We start from the raw sequence: 14621 nt of genomic DNA on the forward strand, positions 1-14621 counted from the left end.
TTATTACCAGTTATCTCCATTACCCTACTATCCTTATCAGAAGGCAAAAGTTTGGAAGAGGGCAATAGCTTGGAAGGTTTGCCAGAAAAGACTGACACTACAGCAGGATCATCAGAAGGAACTTTAAATAACAACTGACAATTCTCAGGAACCTTATAGAACATCTTAGGTTTCTTAGGAGCAGGAGGCTGAGAATAAGGAGATTTTGAAGTAGTAATGAAAGTGTCTATCAAGGTAGCCAACATAGGAGTAACTGTCAATGGTTTAGAAGTATCCACCTAAAGCAACTCATAATATCTTCTCTGAATATCAGACACTTGAGAAGAATCCCACTTAAAGTATTCCATCATCCCAGCGATTGTGTCACAAAGGACAATTCCTCAAAAGGATACTCAGGGCTAACAGACTCTTCCTCATCAGAAACATAAGCTAAAGGTGAAGGCATCCATGAAGAATAGGACAAAGACCCCTCATCAGACACTGAATCCTCATCTGAGGAATCTGGGTCCCTAAGCCATTTTGAAGGAGTAGAGGTTGATGGAGGAACAGGAACCAAAACCCACTGAGGAAGCTTCAGGGCCATCAAGGCACAAAACAAGCCGTGAGTAAAATCTTGTCATTCCCTTTGATGATCCTTAGGATTGAGCAAAATATGCTTAATTTTTTGTCTTTTCTTGGAAGGGACATCAGCCCTAACAAATACCAGAGGTTCTGGTCCTTTGTGACATTCGAGAACAGAATGCAGATCCTCCGCCCTGACCAATATCTGCAGAATCCCTCTAGGACACTCTGAAATAATCGGTCATGGAGCAGACACCTGCAAAGCCTCAGAGGATGTGTGAAAAGATGGCTCCATGCTGGCCTCTGACAGGGTTGTGGCAGCAGAATCTGATGTAGATATCAAGCAACCTACAGAGCTATTACCTTCTTCTAGAGGGATGTCAGGTGGAACTGGACAGCTAAAGAATCCATACAAAACTTCTTGGCCTTATTATCTAGCAGGAGTATTTCTGGGTTAAAGGATTCTGCCATGGTACCCTGGGCTAACTGTTTAAGCCATTGGTTTTCAAGCTAAATGGCCAGGGAAGACAAATGGGTTTGAGTGTCTAAGGCATACATGCCTTACAGATACTATAAGAGATATGGTCATGGGAATTACCCAAGCAAAAAAGACACTGTTCATGACGATCCTTTTGGGGAATCTGCTTCCGACACTGACATTTTCCCTTCTTAGATGACATGTACTCTGGGTAGCAAAATAGATTACAAGACCACAAAAAAGAAAAAAAAAAACAACCCCAACGGGGCACTTATCTGGTGGCTAGGTATTCAGCACAGCAACAAGACATTCAGAACAACTAGCAATAATGGCAAAGAAGTCCTGGGTAGCTGCGTCCATATATTCCTTTTATGCCCTACATTCTCTGCAGGGAGCATAAGTTTGATATGTAGCTCATACAACATCATTAGGCTTTGGTATACCAGCTGAGCATTTGGTTGCCCTGGGCAAGAAATTACTTTTGTTTGGAATAATGCAACCGTGATATAGAAGGACATCTGACTGTTTAAGCTATTTGATCAAAGAAAGACAGCTAGCAAAGTGAGGTGGAAGGAATCAGAGCCTGCACTCTTGGTTTCTGTAAGCAGATTGTTTATAGACCTGAGCATTAATCCTCTCTGCTAACTGCCAAACATTGAGACAAACCAACTATGTAACAATTTTAATTGGCTGATGAATTGAACCAACTCTGTAACAATTTGAGTTAGCACTAGCTCAAATATATGAATGTATCTGTGCCTGTTTGCTAAAAATTCATTTCACTATACCAGTTTTCTCACATGGTATTCAACCCAATATATTTGGCCAATACACACATTTTCCAGATAAGCAACTTGAAACAAAACTTCAGATTTCCTATCATTGTACTGTTATCTAATACTTCTGGCCCACAGGCTTCACTTTATGCCCTGATTAGTGCATGCAGATTTACTCATGCTGCCTTGCAAGTTTATACTTTTAAATGCAGATTCTGGTAATATAGTAATTTGAGTTCCAGTGGATGGTTTAATATTTTGCTATTAATAATGAGATTTTCAGACCAGGAAATGCTTTCAGTATTTTCAAAGCAATGTATTGTGTTTTCTTTTTTTTTTTTTTTTTTTTTTTTTTTGCATTTGCCCACAGACATTTTATCCTTATTGTTATTTTCAATTTAAATATTATACTAGTTTGGTAAAGCACTAATTTCATTTGCTAATTTCCTATATAGTCTTGCCCAATACTTCTTTCCTCTGTGTAGCCTGCAAATCTAGCAACACAAAACATTTCCTTTTCTCATGCTTGAAACTATGACTAAGACAAGACCTTTTCATTTTTACTTTTCACCTTTTTCTAGGAGCATTCTTGGATATCTTATGGGTTTCTGTGTTGACACTTTTATAATTATTATGCACTTTTGACGTGCTTTATTCGTATATTATTTTAGCTACAGTTCTACTCTAATACGTCTGTATTTCTTCAGTAAGCTTTAGAGCCACGTACTACTAATTTATCTCCAAATGCTCAGTGTTTTATATAAAGTCATGGCTGAGTCTCTCAACAGTTTGCCCTTTACTTGGTCATTTTTAATACCACATACAATACTTTTGCTGATTAATGAGTTATCAACTAGCCAAATCCATAGTCCTTCGTTCTGTTCTTTACAGATCATGCACACACTACTATGTGTAAAATGATAGTATTGTTGTACTTATATTTGCCTCACTTGTGTGTAATCATGTATGGTCTGTAGCTTAAAGAAATCACGTTGTATGTTGTGTTTAAAGCAGAGGGCAGAATACTATTCAGTGGCCACACAGGGGAAGTGTTTTGCTGCTGCAGATGTATGACCAGGAAGTTGAACTCCCTGGACACTGGTGCTAAATTGTCATGGTAGTATTCAGCAGGAGAAGGACAGTGTCCTTAATGGTAGGTCAGTTTTTGTTTTTGTAAAGCCACATTCTATTTTTTGTAATTAGCATGTAGTGATAATTTTTTTCTCCTAAATTGCAAACACATTTTAAATGGCAGCTGCATTCTGTGGGCTGCTACAAACCAACTGCACTATTCGACTTGGTATCAGTTCCTGGTGATCAGTGCAGCCGCAGATCATGGAAAAACCTATCCAAACCTTCTCAATTGTTTACTGCCATTTAGGCATTTCAGTTAATGAAATGTTTCAGTGCGTGAGTGTGTGCACGCATGCATGTGTGTGTGTGTGTGTGTGTGTGTGTGTGTGTGTGTGTGTGTGTGTGTGTGTGTGTGTGTGTGTGTGTGTGTGTGTGTGTGTGTATATCTGTGTGACAGTACAAATGTGTGTGCATTAGTATGTCCTTGCAAGTGTGTTTGCATATCTGCTTACCTGTCCTTTCAAGAGAATGCATATGTGTATATATGAGTACACATATCAACTCCCTAGCAGCAAAGAACACACACACGTACACACGCACACACGCACACACACACACAAGCACACACACACACACACACACACACACACACACACACACACACACACACACACACACACACACTGCTCCAAGCCACAGTTTTACAGGAAAAAAAGCAAACATTTCACATCATCAAAGCAATAAGCATGATGAAGTACAGTCAGAAGGTACTGCAGCTATAATGACAAGTAACTATTTTTCAAAAGTTGATTAGTTAAGGGAAAGGGGTACTGAACTCCAACAAATGAATATTTCTATCAATGTAAAGCTCACACCACTTATGGGGCCTGCACTCCAAGTTTTATTATGGATAATTTTTCTTTACACATAATCCTTAACTAAGTCACATAAGCTGCAGTAGTGTCTTGGATCCCTGCGTCCTAGTAAAGACATCATAACTACAGATGGCAGATTTGTCTTTGGCACACACAATAAGATTTACACTTTTGTCTTATAACTGCTGACTTCTACTGGACAAATAAGCTGGTCTTGTAATGGGTGACCTCACTGCTGGCATTGGGGCAGACAGAAGAGGTTATAAGGATTATTTGGTTCTAACTCATTGGGACAACAGAAATAATGAAGGACCAGTCGCAAATACATGGTTCATAAAGAGAGAAAGTCACAAGATCACATGCAGGGGTAACCAGCATTCAACTCAGGTAGACTTCCTTCTAGTAAGGAAAAAGTATCAGGTTCGAATCAAAGACCATAAAGTCACCTTTGGTGAAATGGTGAGTCCTCAGCATAAACCACTGGTAGCCATAATGAGGTACAAACAGTGGTCTGAGAAGGCTCCACGATCTGCAGGGAATAGTCAAGACAGGTATAGAGAGCATTTAAATAAGGGAAAACTGGTGATAGAATGAAGAAGTCCAGGAAGTTACCAAAAGAAAGGAGTGTAGACGGAAGTACGATATGTAAAACGTTGGACTAGGCTAACAATGAATACTGGTTGGCTAAAATGCTAGGAAAGCAGTCACACTGGCAAAGAACATGCCATCAGAGAGCCTCCAACAGCTTCTATAAAGTGATTCAGTAGATGGCACAAAGAAGCTCTATCAGGTTGTAAACAAATAGGATAGTCAGCTGACACCATTCATAAAGGACACCAGCAACAATCTGCACAACAGTCTAGAGGACATCAAGGGTAAATGGAAGGTATACTTCAATAAGCTTTTGAATTAATACAATCATATAGAAGCTGAACTACCAGATGCACAGCCTATTGTCAAGGAAGATGGAGGACCCACCCTAGAAAAAGTACAAAATGTAGAAACTAAAGTCAGGGAAATTGGAAGTTCAGATAAAGTCACAGCAGCTATGCTCAAAATATTTGGTGTTTTAGGGAATATGTGACTCCTGAGGGTATTTGTGAAAATATGGAGAAACACACATGACTGTTGAATAAGCACTCTAGTGCCAGTTAAAAGAGCAAAGATTATATTTTCAACTGCAGGTAGTATAGCGTGTCAAACTCCTGCCATACTGCATGAAAAGTGCTGGATAGGAAGATTCATAAATGAATACACAGAGCAACAGAAAATAATATGGGACATGAGCAGTTCAGATTCAGATCAGGATGCAGTACAATTGACCCAATCTGTGCAGTGAAACAAATGCTAAAGAAGATGGACATGAAGAATGAGTCCATCTGGGCATTCCTAGATATAGAGAACCCATATGAAAAAGCCACCAGAAAGTTGATTTGGGCATTTTTTTATTGGTTTAAGTCCAGGAAGCATAGGTAGAAGAAACACAGGGTATGTATAAGAACCTAATGACACAAGTCTGAAAGGATTCAGATTCACCGAGAGGTTCAGCTCTGAACCCACTTCTGCTCTTACTTGTGAGGGGCAATATCAGCAAGGAGGTCAGAAGGATGAGACCAACAAAGCCACTGTATGCAGATGGTATGGCATAACAAGCAGATTCTTAACAGCAAATAAGAGGGGAATGGAATGCAAAACTCAAAGCACACGGGATAAAACTTAATATAGATAGGGCAGTGGTCGTGTTAGCAAACGGGAAATTGGAAGAAGCTGAAAACTGAGACAGAAGGGAAACATAGTGGAACAGCTTAACAGCTAAAAGTATCTGAGATGTGTGGCTGAGGAAACAGAAATCTGAATAAGGAGATCAAAGCCAGAATCTAAGGTGCTGCAGCCACCTGGCATAAAATATCGTAGACGGCATGTAACAGAACAATGCCAAAGAAGTTGAAATGTAAGGAGTGCAAAACAGTGGTGCAACCATTGTTTCTGTATGGCACAGACATCCGGGCAGTGCAGTGAAAGCACAACAGCTGAGGAGGCCTGAGGTGACAGAGATGACGTTCTTGAGATAGGAAGTAGTATGCATACTGTTATACAGGGGAAGAAATTAGGACATCAGAGCTGAGGCCAAAGTCACTTAAGTTGCACATAAAATCAAAAAGAATAGATTACTGTGATTCATTCTTGTGCAGAAAAGCAGAAGATGAGTTGATAAAACGCATTTGGAAGTGACAGAAAAAAGTAAGAGACACACTTACATACATCTGTATCTGCACCAGGAAAGCCATGAACTGTAAGTTTATGGTATATATTGGTGGTGGGTAAGTTTTCATGTGTGCCTCTCATTTATTATAGTACTGTATTTTGCCTATCCTTATATTTCTAAGTGTATTCCTGCTGTTGTATTTGTTGTGTTTCTGATGTAAATAGAGATTTCAAAATTGTTTTACTTTACTTACTTTTTTGTCTTATTTTTTATTTATTTTTATTTATATTTGAAATTTTATATTAATTTAATCTCTCTTCCTTCAGTAAGCTGTCAGTGTTATGGTACAAGCCTGAGTATTGAAATTTCATGCAGTGATACTCACTTTTTCCTCTGTGCTGGTCTGTATGACAATAAAGTTTGCTTCGACTTTGACTTTGAGATACCTAATCAAGAGCTAGAAAGAAGGACTGTATGAGAGAAGATCTATAACATTAAGGCATGACTGCCAAACTAGGCAGGCAAGTAGCATTAAAACAAGACAGGTAAAGATAGTTGGCGTGACATCTTGACCTCATGTAAAATGGGAAAAAGAGGTTTGATGATGACGATACTAAACTTCTCTTCCTCTTCCTATTTGATGTTAAAATACATTTTGGAGTCTTCCCCTGTGACATGAAGAAATCCTGCACTTTATGCTTCTTGATCTTTTACAGTAACGTGGAAATGCTGTTATGTTGTACTTTTTCTGGATTTGTTGTACTGACGTAGAAATGCTGCATATCATACATTTCATGGATCTTTTGCAGTAACAGGTAGAAATGCTGTACCTCGTGCTTCTGGATCTTTTACAGTAACATGGAAATGCTGTTATGTTGTACTTTTTCTGGGTTTGTTGTACTGACGTAGAAATGCTGCATATCATACATTTTATGGATCTTTTGCAGTAACAGGTAGAAATGCTGTACCTCGTGCTTCTGGATCTTTTACAGTAACGTGGAAATGCTGTTATGTTGTACTTTTTCTGGATTTGTTGTACTGATGTAGAAATGCTGCATATCATACATTTCATGGATCTTTTGCAGTAACAGGTAGAAATGCTGTACCTCGTGCTTCTGGATCTTTTACAGTGACGTGGAAATGCTGTATGTTGTACTTTTTCTGGATTTGTTGTACTGATGTAGAAATGCTGCATATCATACATTTTATGGATCTTTTGCTGTAACAGGTAGAAATGCTGTACCTCGTGCTTCTGGATCTTTTACAGTGACATGGAAATGCTGTATGTTGTACTTTTTCTGGATTTGTTGTACTGATGTAGAAATGCTGCATATCATACATTTTATGGATCTTTTGCAGTAACAGGTAGAAATGCTGTACCTCATGCTTCTGGATCTTTTACAGTGACATGGAAATGCTGTATGTTGTACTTTTTCTGGATTTGTTGTACTGATGTAGAAATGCTGCATATCATACATTTTATGGATCTTTTGCAGTAACAGGTAGAAATGCTGTACCTCGTGCTTCTGGATCTTTTACAGTGACATGGAAATGCTGTATGTTGTACTTTTTCTGGATTTGTTGTACTGATGTAGAAATGCTGCATATCATACATTTTATGGATCTTTTGCAGTAACAGGTAGAAATGCTGTACCTCGTGCTTCTGGATCTTTTGCAGTGACGTGGAAATGCTGTATGTTGTACCTTTTCTGGATCTGTTACACTGACATGTAGAAATGCTGTGTGTTGTACATTTTCTGGATTTTTTGCAGTGGCATGTACAAATGCTGCACATTGAAACTTTTCTAGGTCATTTGCAGTGGCATGTAGAAATGCTGCACATTATACTATTTCTAGAACCTTTGCAGTGAAATGGAAAAATGATGCACAGTGTACCTTTTTCGGATCTTCTATAGTGGTGTATAGAAATGCTGCACACTGAACTGTTAATGGATCTTTTGCAGTTGTATTTGCAATAAGATCCAGTTCAGATAACTGGATTTCCTTACTGCTTTCCATTTAACCTTACATGGAATCATTTGTATGTACGTAGCTGATATGTCAGATGCACTACACTGTGAACACTGAAGGTAGAACAGCTGAGTTCTGATATTGTAGCATATGAGAATAAGTACCCCAAAATTTGCAATATGAATTGGAAGAGTGCAAAATGCAGGAAAAAGTGATACAAATCCCATGAATCGGGGGAAGTGAGAGTGACCAGAATGGTGATCTGGAATCACTCCAACCGGCAAAAAATGAAAGTAGGTTGCAAAGTTAAGAGGTAGAAGGACAAGGGCAATGACAGACTGTGTTAAGGGGACAGATTGAGCCCTGCCCAATGGAACAACCTCTCTCCTCGAACTGAAAGCCAAGATTCTCTTCAAGGACTTAAGTTATCCCTTACTGAACATCTCCACAATGAAATAGCTTGTAAGTGTTAAAGAAATAATGGTTAACAAGATTAAGCTGCAGAGTGTCTATGCATCAGTCGTGTTCTAAACTCACACAGACATGTAGCCAATACTTTTACAGATGTTCAATCAGTATATTTTAAACTAACTTATATATTGTGTATAATGTATATGGTCTGCAATCAATGATGCAGCAAGCATCTCGACTCTTGGTTTACAATTTACTTACCCTGCAAAATGCTATGTCAGTGTGTATATTCTGTTTCACTAGTCTTATGTCAATGTGACTATCCCAACGAAATTAAGGGTATATTTGTTTAATAGATGTTATGTCTTAAATTTTACTTCAGTAAACGTAAGATAACCAGTGTGTAGAAATGCATTCTTTTAAAGTGTGCATGTGTTTCACCAGCTGCTTTTTAAACAAATGTATAACTGCTGGCACCCATTTTAATCTCTATAATCTTGTCTTATGGCCCCTTAGTCATGACCGAAAAGGGTCTTTGGACCAGTTCACTCACCTAATTAACAAACAGTAAAGAAATGGAAGGACTGAAACTGCAAAGGATGAGTGAATTTCACTGTGTGTTTATGTACAGAGTGTGTGCAGTAGAAGTGAGAGCCCGTGCACGTGTGTGTGTGTGTGTGTGTGTGTGTGTGTGTGTGTGTGTGTGTGTGTGTGTGTGTGTCTTCAGGTTTGGCCAAAAACTCCACATAGGAAATGCAATAAAAGCAGTTTACATGAGCGAGGAACATAGCAGTTGTCCACTACAGCTATATATCTGTGGTACAAGAAACAGGGTGTGACCAAAACCAGGAAGGAAACATGAAGGTATACACAGATCCAGGACATCTATAATTGCAAATGGTGGATTTGGCACACTGCAAGACAACAACACCTCTAAAATTACAAAAAAACAGCCAGTGAAATACATGCATGCACAGATAAGCAGTGACTACATCTCTTACAGTTGTTTAGGTAGTCCACAGGTAGATAGTGGCATACCCTTCAATGAGTGTTGTAATTCCCTAGAATATTTGTCATTGCCTGTCAGATAGTCTAGAGGCATATATTTAGAATGGCTAAGGATGATGATACATATTGGAGTATCCCTTATTACAATTTTTTTTTATGTCTAAGTGACCATGATTCACCTCAAAGTTAGACAGTGTATTGATAATTTCCTCAGTTCTGTTTTAATTATAGCATTCAAAGCAGGATACTAATTAGTACATTGCTTTGGCCCATGAATGCCTCTAGATGCTATGATTCAACTGTGTTCTGGGTTCAGGGCAATGATCAACAGGCACATGGATCAAAATATAGGTGTATATGCAGGTTGAGATCTGTGTTTTTGTAATTCCTTGGTACTCTCTTGGTATGGTCATGTAGACATACCATTTTCCTACATTTAGTGGAGGCTCAGGCTGACACCTCGGTAGAAGGGGTAGCAATGTCGCAGCAGCTATCTCCTACCCAGGTTCGAGAAATCCAAGCAGTGTTGCAGGAGTTTGGAGGCATGTTCACCAGGAAACCAGGGAGCACCCACCTGGTGCAGTACCAGGTGGATACAGGACAGGACCACAAAGGCCTATCAGGCAGTCCCCTTATAGGGTGCCTGAGAGAGTCAAACAGACTCTGAGGGAAGAAGTACAGGAGATGTTGGAACTAGGGGTGATTCAAGAGTCCAACAGTTCCTGGGCCTCACCAGTGGTGTTGGTGCCAAAGAAGGATGGCAGCACCAGGTTCAGTGTGGATTACAGGAAATTAAATAGTCACACAGAGTCAGATGCTTACCCCATGCCTAGGACAGATGAGGCCCTAGAGCAGCTGGGTGGGGCTAAGTATCTTACAACCACTGATCTTAACAAGGGTTACTGGCAGGTGCCCTTGACTCCCAGTGCTAGAGAGAAGTCAGCCTTTGTGACTCCTTTTGGCTTGTATGAGTTCACAAAGATGCCCTTTGGAATGAAGAATGCCCCAGCAACTTTCCAGAGGCTGGTAGATCATATCTTAGCAGGAGCAGGAGGGCTTTCCCTTGCTTACAGGGATGATATTGCTATCTATAGCCATTCCTGGCAAGAGCACCTTCAGCATGTCCAGGAGATGCTGGGCAAACTACTACTAGGCAGGGTTGACCATTAAGCCCAGCAAATGTCAGGTGGGTATGGCAGAGGTCTCCTGCCTAGGACATAAAGTGTGGAGTGGTAAGATAAGGCCAGAACATGCCAAAGTGAAAGCTATTCAGGCATGACTTGCACCTGTTACCAAAAAGCATGTGAGGGAATTCTTGGGGACAGCAGAGTACTACAGAAAGTTCGTTCCCAATTATAGTACCATAGCTGCTCCCCTCACAGACCTGACAAGGAAGAACAGGCCAGATAAGGCAGTGTGGACCCCAGCATGTGAGCAGGCATTACAGAAGCTTAAGGAAGCTTTGGGAGGACCCCCGGGGTTAGCCAGTCCAGACTACAGCAAAGACTTTGTTGTGCAGGTGGATGCTTCAGACTATGGGGTGGGGGATGTATTAGCCGGATTTCTTCAGAGGGAGAAGAGCACCCAGTGGTTTATCTCAGTCATAGACTCCAACCCAGGGAGGAATGCTATGCAACGGTAGAAAAGGAATGTCTAGCCATAGTGTGGGCACTACAAAAACTTCAGCCTTATCTGTATGGGAAAAAAATCACTGTGATGACAGATCACAACCCTCTAACATGGTTAAACAAAGCCAGTCAGCAAAATGTCAAGTTGCTAAGTGTTTTATTGCTCTGGATTCTGCTAGCATATACATGTGAAATGTCTTGTATTGTTGTAAGTTTCTGAGGAGGTGTTAGATTGCTAAATAATGCAGTTTGTGGCCTGAGAACTCGGACCAGGTGTTAAGATAATGCAATATGAATACTGGGAAAACCTAAGTGTCAAAAATGATGCAATTTTGGATGGCCTTAGAGACATGTTTGTTAGTAATGTTTAAATACTATTTCTCACAAGAGACTGAAAGCATTTTGACTTTGGACATCTAACTTATCAGCACTCTGCCTTGTGCTCGCATGTAAGTTTTAGCACTGTGATTTCTTGTAGCAATAGTTAAAGATTAATTAGGTATTTTTTCTTTGAAATCAGACCTGTCCTACTGTATTATTTTAAATTTCTGTGTGATCTCTGAACTCTTAGATATCTCTGTGGTGTAGTAGTTTTGTCTTGTGTTTTAATTATTTATTATTAAATATTTTTAAAACCTTCTACCTGTGGATGATTTGTGTAGAGATAAGCTCTAGAGTACATTGCATATTTATAGAGGTTATTGTAATAGGCCACTCTAAAGTAAGCCTTGACTGTTAGTCATACTACCATTGGATATTAATATTGCACAGTAATAATTGGACACCCTTTTAAGGACCTTTTAGTAGCTGATATTATTAACTGGGTGATGGCAGCAATTACTACTGTATAGTCTGGGTAAAGAGGCACAGTTGGACAATCTGTGTCAGCCTTTCCCAGGAGTGCCTGGGAAGTTGTATAAATACTTATCTCAAAGTGTGTGTGTGTTGTGTCAGCTGCTTGGCAGGGGCACGAAGCACTGGTTGGACAGAGCGGGTACTGGAGGTTTTAGCTTGCCCAGTTAGGCTGAGATCTAGACCCTATATCTGTGCCAGTGGGGAGTCTTATTGGGGACCTGGTGAGCAAGGGAGCAACCAGCCCAGACTGACTGTGATCTCTATGTGCACTTAAGGCAAATTGTACTTTACTGTGTGTATTAGTTATCCTTTTCTTTTCTAGGAGACAACCTCCCTGGTGTTAGAGGTGAGGATTGAGGCTCCTTTATTGCTGGGCAAGGGCACGGTCGTCACACCATGTTACCTCTAATACAAGAGGTTTTAAGGAATCACACAGTGGAACATCTAGCTTGGTTGGGTTTTTCTTTTAGTTTTTACTGATTGTTTTTTTCTGTGTGACCTTGGTACTCATTGTTTTAGTTTGTTAGTTGTGTTATTTTGCAGACACCCTAATGGTTATGGACATCAGCCGGATACAGCAACTCTGTGTTTTCAAATGTTAGGTAAGCAGTTTAATGATGCTATACTGATGAGTCCATAAGAAGCCTGAAACATGCATGTCCACAGCTAGTGGCGTTTGGCTTTATTGGCCTCAATTTGTTTATAACAGACTTAAAAAAGAAAAAAAGTCATGGGCATTCAGAACTGCTGTAAAACTGAAACACCTGATGTCCTTAAAGGATCATTTGCATGTATCCCATGTTACCTCTAATACAAGAAGTTTTAAGGAATCACACTGTAGAAAATCTAGCTTGGCTGGGTTTTTCTTTTAGTTTTTACTGTACTATAGTAGATATAAACTGCAGATACATTTGAGATTACCGGGTATAAGGTGGCCTTAAAACTAAAAGGTCTAAGTTTCTTGTCAACCACTTTACTAGCAAGCATATCAAATGTAGTTTTGTAGCTGAGAGATAGCAAGTAAATGGTATGTACAATTATGAATACTTGGCAAGCAGTCATAAGACCAGGATGGAGCAGGATGAAGGGAAAAGCAGAGTTAAAGAAGGATGCAAAGAGGGTACAACATAGGTAGGAAGATAGGGAATAAAACAAATTTCCCTTGATGAAGGCATCACGGGAGATATGCAAAATTCTTCTGAAGGGCATAACAATGTTCCTACACTCCAGTTTTTTAATGCATACATGATACTGTCCAACAAGACTTTGTACCAATTATCAATGCCAGTATTAGCCTTTATCTACCACAGTTATGTTTAGTTATTATGCCATTTTACTTATTTTTAGTGTAAAAGTGTCTTGCTGCTTGTCATTTGCAAGTATTTAGGGTAATTATGATTCTACGTACATGAACTGTAGTCAATAGTTACAACCGCAATGAAAAAGATAAGTAATGTGGTAAAAAGAATACACAGATGATTGTCTCAAGAAAGTTACCCTCTTCTTTGCTTCACCTTCTTGGTCTGCTTAGAAATGACTCATCACTAAAAACAGCATGGAATGAATCATTCTGATCTGTTAGAGAGGCAGCCTTGCAGTATGAAATGCCATATTATTTCTTCAGCAATGTTGAACGATCATGGCAAATTCAAGAGTAATAGAGGATTACACTTGTTGAGAAAATTTTGATGAATAAATAGGCAAATTAATTTTTAAATCTCATTGGTAATGTTTTAGGAATTTTAACTGTAAATCCAAAAATTAAATATCTGCCCTCCTTCTGAATGACATTTCAGACTTCCACATAAAGATTTATGTTGAGTCAAAATGCTTCACTTTCTACAGTAAAGAGTAAAACATTTTGTATTTTCAGTCTGGTTTCACACGTCTGTGGTTCAGGAAAAAATGTGGGAAGTCCTCAGTGTCCCTCCTACATCAGGTGAACAAGAGAATGACATTTTAGCAGGGCCACAGTTGAGGTGAATAGCTAATGGCATTGGTAATGGGAGATAAGAAAACAAGTAGCGTAATACGTCCATCCCAGTCAGTGGAAGCCAATGACAAGATTAGTTACTTAGCAGCAGTTACTCCCAATTACCTTCCCCTGGCTTATACTGTCTGACTGAGCAAAGCTTAGCTATGGAAGTAGGTGGAATTAAGATGTGTGTGTGTGTGGGGGGGGGGGGGGGGGTTACTCATGTATCTTTTTCTGTTTTCTTCATTAGAATGACGATGCCATGCCTTCACTCACCAATCAGCAGATCTGTGTAGATGGAACATCAGTTGTATAATGTTTGTAAGTCAATGTATGATGGACTTGACACCCATGGTTTGCAATTATTTATTTATGTTTTTGCTTTTGTCTGTGGTATTATTCTTTATTCATTCATGCTAGTGGAAATAAATCAGAGCTAGAAATGGCTAAATATGAGTATCAGAATAGTCGGTGGCAACTAGGTTAGTTGCAAACAGTAAGAAGCATCTGGCTGTGGTTTATTTTACAGATGAAGAACTTTAATATGACACTTAATACCAATAGCCTTATTGGCCTGAACCTACTGTACAATGTAGTGGGTACTGTTCTTCGATTATATCAGTTCCTGCATACTATGTAAGGACAAAGAAATACAGTCCTTCCTACAATTAAATACGAACACAATAAAAATAGTTTTGTTACCAGTGACGTATGGCAACCTGTACCTGCAAATAAAAGTAAAAGGTTACACTTTCCACATGTCAAAACTAATCAAATAAAAAAAAAACAAGCAGCAACCTCAG

This window comes from Protopterus annectens, chromosome 13.part0, assembly GCF_019279795.1.
Source record: "Protopterus annectens isolate FY-2018-M chromosome 13.part0, PAN1.0, whole genome shotgun sequence".
Taxonomy (NCBI): Eukaryota; Metazoa; Chordata; order Ceratodontiformes; family Protopteridae; genus Protopterus; species Protopterus annectens.